Source organism: Neofelis nebulosa, chromosome 15 (genome assembly GCF_028018385.1).
Source record: "Neofelis nebulosa isolate mNeoNeb1 chromosome 15, mNeoNeb1.pri, whole genome shotgun sequence".
Lineage (NCBI taxonomy): Eukaryota > Metazoa > Chordata > Mammalia > Carnivora > Felidae > Neofelis > Neofelis nebulosa.
This window is the reverse complement of record NC_080796.1, coordinates 30096873-30105213: the sequence shown is the minus strand read 5'-3', so window position 1 is coordinate 30105213 and position 8341 is coordinate 30096873. Positions and strand designations below refer to the sequence as shown.

Genomic DNA, 8341 nt, shown 5'->3' with positions numbered 1-8341 from the left:
TGAGTTCGAGCCCCGCGTCGGGCTCTGGGCTGATGGCTCGGAGCCTGGAGCCTGTTCCCGATTCTGTGTCTCCCTCTCTCTCTGCCCCTCCCCCGTTCATGCTCTGTCTCTCTCTGTCTCAAAAATAAATAAACGTTAAAAAAAATTAAAAAAAAAAAAAAAAAGAATGTCAATTATTTGAATCATCATTTTGGGAAGAATGAGGTGTTTGGAAGTGAAGTACTTTATATCAATTCCAATTTATAATTCTTGGGCCAAATCTTTGATTAGTTCTAATTGATCCCGAGGGCTTCGGGAGGGGAAATCATTGCTCCCTCAGGTTATTTGCAGCCCGCTTGACTTTGGTGGGGAATATTTCAGGGTGGGGTCTCTGAGCTGGGAACTGCTGCTGTTTTATATTCGTTCAGCACCGTGAGGAGATGCAGAGAAATCATGATCGCTGATGCCCAAGCCCTTCACAGTGGTGTGGGGCTCTGCTCCTCTTCTGGGCACGTCCATTTCTCCTCTGCCACCTTCAACAATCCTGCGCCAGAGCAGAACAGGTGCAAAACTGAGGGCACAAAGAAGGAAATGTACTCACGGTCAACTGCTAATCGGTAAAGCTTGAATTTAAACCCCAAGACTTCTGACCTCTCATCTCTAAGTTCTCCTTCAACACGATTATCCTCTGCCTCTTCTTTACCTCCAGCCGCATTCATAGCCTCCTTGTCCAGGGACTAAAACCAAGCCCAATTCTTCCTCACCCCTAGCTCCCGAGGCCTGCTTGGTGGCACCATGACCTTGACTACCAGCCACCCTGGGCCTTTCAATTTTGCTTCCCACAGCATCTTGAGTTGATGCTCCGACTTCCGGGCACCTGCTCTATTTGCAGAGAAAGCTTTTTCCTTAACTCAAGCCTGATCATCTGAATGTCTGACTCCCTGAGGGATCCTCTAACACAGCCAAGCCTTTGTTTGATTGTGGAGGCTGCCTCCTCTCCTATGTATCTGCTCTCTGTCTGGGGCCCCCATCCGCAGCCTCCCTCGCCTGCACACAATGGAAGACCTGTGTCTTTTACCACCGTGAGGATGTTATAGCGGATGCTAGGGCCGGCTGCCAACATTTGGTGGTGCGGAAGCCTTCCAGGCCTGGCTGGTGTGACTGACAAGGTTGGCAGTTGGGTTGATCCTTGGCCACAGGGGCGAGATTCAGCTAGATCACTGGCTCAGGGAAGAGGTGACCTGACTTTTCCCTGAACCCCCCATCCTGTCTAGCAGAATCCTGTTCCTCAGAGATTATGTGTCTCTTCAACTGCCTCGAGAGGCCAAGGCCTGACATAGCAACCAAAAACTTTTTAACTTGGGAAGAATCCTCAATCGTCCTCTTCATCATTTTTCCAAAGAGTCTAATACAAACCAAAGCCATCCATCCACCCATCCATCCATCCACCCATTTTTAATTTATTCTTTCATTCATAAAAATACTTATTGGACTCTTACTGTATTCCTGGCCAATTAATGAAGCTGAGCTGCCTTTTCAGAGTATTCATGTTAGCCAGGCCTCAAAGCCCATCATAAATGCTTCCTTAAACCAGATGCCTCTCCTAACATTTCTATTTTAACTCCATTCGGTAGCACACAGAGCCCTCGAGGGCTCACTGCTCACTGCTGTCTCCGCCATTCAGGCCTTCCCAGGCTGACCGGTACAGCGGCCTCCTCTGTTGGTGCTGTTTCAGACAGGAAGGTCAACACCAGAATCAAGAGTTTCTCATTCTCCACTCCTCACTCAGACTGCGCCCCACCCCCACCCCCCACCAAATCCATCAGCCTTTCCAAGCCCATCCCTTCCCACAGGACATCTCTGCTCCCGCTCACCGCGTGCTTCGCAAGCAACCCAGTCTTTCTGTGTCCTGCTACTCAGGCCTTCTAAGCAAGATAGCAAGATTAATCTTCCTACCAAAACACTGTGATGTTGCCTCACACAGACTCTAATAGGTATTCATTGTCCACTGCTCTGAGGATGTTTTTCAGTCATTCATCAAGTATTTGTTGAGCACCTACCATATTCCAGTGAGTCTGAAAGATCCTGAGGCTATAACAGTGAGCAAAATATAACTGCAGCCTAGATGGAAAGACAAAAACAGACAAGAAGTCAGTGCGATTGGCATTTCATCGGGAGTGTTTCGCAGGAGCACCGAGGCTGGCCCCAAGGGATTTGTCAGGAAGGTTTCCTGAGGCGGGGCAGGTAACCTCAACAAAAACTCCCTTGCCAGCATTCAAGGTCTATTCTTGTCCTCCAATCTAAGAGTGTTTACTTTGACTTTGCCACTCCTGCACCAACTTAAATACCCTGTGTCACCCACCTTCCTCCTTCCTCCTCTATTGTTAATTGTGTGTGGAACTTAAATCCCCGACTAAATGATAAATGCCAGCAGGGAAGGACTGGCAGTCTTTGAGCCAAGTCCAGCCATGTGGTCCGTACTGCATTGGTCCACATGATGTATTTTTAAAAAGTTTAAATGAGGTACACTGGCGGTCACTGGCCGTGTTATAGCAGGACAATGGCTGTACATTTGTCCACCAAATGGGCACAGTGGAACTGAGATGGGCCACTTCCGAGCCCACACCTTAATAATGCTTCACACACTCTCTTCCACGCCTTCTCCCCTCTTCTCCTTGCTGACACCCAGAGGGGGCTGTGGCCTTGCCTTGACCATGACCTGCAGAAGAAATCAACATCCTGGTTCCTTAAGACAATTGTATTGGCTCCCTTTGTTAGAGCAGACTAGCCTTACCCTACCTAATGCAACTGCCAACATGTCAGCTTGCCAGCTTCCAGTAGGAAAAAAAAAAAAAAAAACAAAACCCTCTAGCAACACCGTGCCTACACTCCTGCAGGCAGCAGTCAGCAGGAGCTAAGTCCCGGTTTGTGACTTAGGTGCCCCAAGGTGCCCCACAGGACCCTTGCACTCTTGCTTCTCCGACCCTTCACTCTTTCCCATGAGCTGCCTAATGCTTGCAGACGGTTGTGTTCTCAGAAACATCTGAGCCTCAGAGTAGCATGTGACTCAGGGAGTCTGATACCTGACAAACCACCTGCTTGGTTCTTCTCTCAAGATGTTTTCTGTTGTAAAACCTAAACCAGTAACCTCAAGCTTGGTTTAGAACCTAGATCAAAACCAATGCCTCTTGCCAAAAACAAATATTCTATAATTCCCCTTTTATATTCCTGATATTAAACTAATATTAGCCACCTTACACATAATTGTAAAACTCCGTATAATGCCCTAATGGCAATACAAATGAGAAATAAAATGAAAATTGCTTATGTTAATTGCGTGTGTTTCAATACATAAAGGTTTGTTGTGATTACTTTAAGAGCCGCACAAAGTATCAGATGCTCCCCGGGCAGGAACAGAAGCTCCCGTGAATCTGACAGTTGCGAATGCAGACTGGTACAGGTATGTGAGTCTGATAACTCAGGTACCACAAGTGGCATTGCCATCAGGGATGTGATTTTTCTAAAAGGTGAACAGCTCTTGGTAAAGTACTCCCTCCCACCTCCAAATCCAGTCCGTCCTTGATTTCCACAACAGTTGCTTTCCTGGAAAACTTTGTGTATTTGAAAATGTGCAACAAATGCTTTATGAGTAAAATAGAGTTCAGGTTTACGCTCAGATCATCCCAAACACATTCTCCACTCAAACACACACAACGGGCACCCAGGAGTCATGCAAGACAGAGGATCGTTCTTGGTGGGGGACACCACCCAGAGCCATTCAGCCTGTCTGCCATCTCTGCCCTTTCCCCCACTGAACACTGAGAACATCCCAACCCAACCATTAAGACAACCAAACGCACCCACACATTTCCTAAGGCACCTTCCAGCAGATGCTTCTTCCCCCATGAGAACCATTGTCTCAATCCAAGAAGACACACAGAGAGGTGAAGGCGATATTAAAGCCTTTCCTAAAGATGACTCAAGTTTTTCCTCTAGCTTGCTGAAAATAGGACATCACCTCATCTCGATGTTCTGCAACTATCTAGACTTGTTAGACATTCGTTCAGGGAGGGAGTTGGCAGTGGTCAGAAAAGACTGTGGGGCCCTCCCGGTTGGGGGCACTCACTTTTCCCTCTGGTTCTGGGGGGAGAGGCCTTACCTCCCAGATTCTGTTTTTAAAAAGGACGTATAAATAAAGCCAGAGGCTGAACTGAAAGCCAATTCTCCCATCCCTCTCATCTCCTGCCTGATAATAGCCTCTTGGAACGAGTCGTATGGAGACGTTGACTGACTGCTCCTGAGGGTGTGTTCACCTAAAATGGTGCTCGTGTCATTTTTCCACGTTGCTGTGATGCCAGGCAGCCAAGATGGACACTGTTTCTCAAAAGAACACGCCTGTAAATCAGGTTTCACCTGGGCTGGGGTGGAGCCCAAAACCCCAGTCAGCACCCCCACAAACTTAGGAAAACTGAAGGGCTTGAATGCTTGGTTCCTGTGGATCCTTCCAAAAAGACCAGCCTCTCAGCTTCCTCCCCATGAAGAAACCTCCATTTTCCCTACAGGCTTCTGTGTTGTGTGAACTCCCACATGGTTCCCCAAACGGCCTTGTAGACAAGTGCTGCTATGCTTACAGATGTATATAATGAAGGGACAATGACAGAGCCAGAGTGAATTAGAAATTCTTCCTGTCAAGACCCCAGGGCCAGGCTGCTCCTCCTTGGCCCTCATATCTTATCCCCCGCTTCCCTGTGCCAGCATCTCACCTCCCTCATTTCATGCTCTCCCACCACCTAGTTTCCTCCTCAGTCTTAGGCCATTTTTAACTGTCTGACCGGGAAGGATCTGACCTGACAGGACAATTAAATATTAATACCGTGATTGAAGAGTCTGTGTTCAAATCAATTAAAAATACGACTTGTGGAGCTGAGACATTTTCAATCTATTTTTTCTTCCTGTCAGGAAAGCTCTTGCTGTGTAGCCCAGACCCCCAGTGCCCTGGGGCAGGATTGATCCCAGAAGGTGCCCATATCTTCTGCCAGTCACTACCCTCCTTGGACAGGGGCTGGTGAAGGGGCTGATGTGGCCTTTCTCCTACCATGAGGGGCAGGGACCCCATGCACAGACCCCCTCCTCCATCAGAGTCCTCCCCGGGACGAGCTGCCTCCCTCTTTGGGCTCCCATCATGTGCTAGTTCATATCTGATGTTTGTAATTACTTGTTGTGTTTGTGCTGCATTCTAGAATGTGAGGGAACACATTGAGGGCAGGAACCATCCTCCTCGTCTTTCCACACAGATCCCCACCCAGTTTCTGGAAACTGGTACACAAGTAATAAATGTACAAGGAATCAATAAGGCAATGAAATCTGCCACTTTGTTCTACTTCCTTGTTTCCAGTGAAAATCTGTTGAATGACAATATTAATACCTTAATTCTTCTACCCCCTCTCGACTCTGCTTGAGGTGGCATCCGGGTGACAACATAAGCATACCCCGAGAAAGCCCAGGACAAATGAGAATTTATCTCTATAAAGAAGCAGCGTGAGCGGCTACTCCCAGACCCCTGAGATGAGATGATTACCCACCATCAGCCGGTACAGAATTTAGCTATGAGCTTTCTGGAAGCCCAGGCTGAAAGGGAGACATCGTAAGTTATTTTTGTGCCAAAAAGAACACAAACTGGTCAGCAGAGACAAACTTTTCCTGAAACTCTGCAACTCAAGGGGGATTTGTTATGTGAATCCTTACACAGAAATCCTCAAATGTCATTTTGCTCTTCCTCATAGAAGCCACACTCATCCCTGCCACAGGACTTGTGCCTCTGCCTGGAATGTTGGCAACGGAGCTTCTCAACACATGTCTCTCTGCTCAAGTGTCCCCTCAGAGCAGTCATCCCTGCCTCTTCTCCCCCGGGGCTCCCCTGGGCCCAGCACCACACTCTCTTTTTTATTTCTCTGCATTGCACTTACCCTCTGGAACCATCTTACGTATTTGCTTGGTTACTTGCTCTCTGTCTCTCTCACAAGACTGTAAGATTCATGAGGGCAGGGATTTTGTCTGTTTTCTTCATTGCTGTACCCCAAACCCCTGAAGTAGCACTTAGTACCTAGCCAGCACTGAATATGTATTGGCTGAATTGTCATTCGAAGACATATCTCAGCCAGGGTTTTGGGCAAGCACGGAAGCATGGTTTTAAAAGGAGATTCTTATGGATGATGCATGAGATAACATGTTCCAGGCTCTTTGCTTTCTTATAACAATTTAATACAGGGATAAAACATGGAGGGTCTATATATGGATAACATTAACAACTTCTTGGGTCTATCATCTGCCTCAAACATCAGTGGGCCTAAATGGGCTTTAACAAATCTTCACTCAAGGTTGGTTCTTTTCACATACCACACACACACACACACACACACACACACACATATATATACATATATATACTTTTTTTTTATAGAAAAGCTCTCACCCTGTTGCCCAGGCTGGAGTGCAGTGACTATTCACAGGCACGATCTCACTACTGATTAGCAAAGGAGTTTTGACCTGCTCTGTTTCCAGTGTGGGCTGGTCCGCCCCTCCTTAGGCAACATGGTGGTCATTTGCTCCTAGAAGGTCACCATACTGATGCCAGTCTTAGTGTGGACACCCAATTGACACAGCATACTACAGCCCAGAGCTCCTGGGCTCAAGTGATCCTCCTGCCTCAACCTCCCAAGTAGTTGGGACTACAGGTGCCTACCACTCCCAGGGTCCATTCCTAACTGGCCTCTCCAGCAAGTATTCTAGTACAGTCCTTCAAGTTTGTCTAAAGTGAGGGCCTTCTGGGCTACCAGACAATAATGCAAATTCCTATTCACCAGCAAATATTTAAGAGCTGGACTCACAGGCCGCCGGGGTGGCTCAGTTGTTAAACATCTGACTTCGGCTCAGGTCATGATCTCATGGTTTGTGGGGTTGTCAGTTCGAGTCCCACATCAGGTGAGCTTGGGCTCCACTTTGGGTGAGCACGAGCCCACATCTGGTGAGCACATGCCCCGCTTTGGGTGAGCCCCGTTTCTTTCTCTCTTTCTCTCTCTCTCTCTCCTACTGCTCTCTCTCTGACCCACATTCACTTGCACCTTCTCTCTCATAAATAAATTTTTTTTTTTGAGAGTGGACTTAGAGTCTCATCTGCAGAAAAGGCAACCATCTTTAACAGAAACATGGGCTGCAGGAGTAGCTACAGGCAGATCCAGTATATCCAGTAGCAGACAACTGTGAATTATTGTCAAGGGCCCATATAAGACCTGGGGCAAGGTCCTCAAATTCTATATCATCTTCCTTCTCAGTTATCTGCTGTTATATAATACATTATCTCCCCAAAACTTAGCTTAAAATGACAAACATTGTTAGCTCACAGTTTCTGTGCGTTGGGAATTTGGGAGCAGCTTAGATGGGTGGTTCTCGTTCAAGGTCTCTGATGGGCTTGCAGTGAAGACATTGTCTGGGAAGCCTCTGTTTTACCGCAGGGTCCCTCTATGGGGCCACTTGAGGGTCTGTGCGACATGCTAGCTGGCTTCTTCTAGAACAAGCGGTCCAAGAGAAGAACAAAAAGGCAGTCCTAATGCGTTCAATGACCTAATCTTGCTGTCACACACTTTTACTTCCACCATATTCTGTTTGTTGGATGTAAGTCACTAAGTTCAGGCCACACTCAAGTTAAAAGGAATTAAACTCCACCTCTTAAAGGTAGGAGAATCAAACCACTGTACCATCTGATGTGGACAAAATAGCCTCAGCAGGAGAAATGTGTATGACGACCATTACCAACCAGAGGGGTTCTTGATTGTGCGAGAGGGGGCACAATGTACTGAAGAAATCATGGACAATAATTAGACCTTCCAGGACTTAAATCTCAAACCCACCACTTACCAGCTGAATGTATTTGAATTTGAGGAAGACATTTTCCTTCTCAGAGCTTTAGTTTTCTTTTGTTTAAAATGGAGATAATGTTACCCAATGTGCTGACATGCTAAGAAAAATAGAGAAAATGCGTGTCAGTCTCTTTCTGGGCACACAGTCAATATTCATGAAATGACAGGTGTTATTAAATTATGCTGAGACACTTCTGTGATTCTTTGATTTTTGAAGAATTATGAATTGGCATACTGTATGGTATAAAAAATGGATAAACTGCTTTAAAAATAATTACTTAGGATACACCTCCTATTTGGTAATAAATGCTTGTGATTTTTGTTTGATACTCAGCTCATCCTTCTGGGATATTTATGTATACATGTGTATGTATGTGTGCTCTGTCTAATTCTCCAAAGACTCAAATGGCTTACAAAAATATCAATTACAAAATGAAGACATTAAA

General features: G+C 46.4%; 1 long non-coding RNA gene across 1 annotated transcript; it reads right to left on the bottom strand.

Moving 5' to 3' along the window:
* Positions 1-170: 170 nt before the first annotated feature.
* On the bottom strand, positions 171-8010 carry LOC131496002 (uncharacterized). The gene is made up of 3 exons (XR_009254256.1): positions 7894-8010; positions 2040-2100; positions 171-550 (listed from the first exon to the last, which is right to left on the bottom strand). It is a non-coding gene; the product is annotated as an uncharacterized LOC131496002 (long non-coding RNA).
* Between the last annotated feature and the right edge of the window lie 331 nt (positions 8011-8341).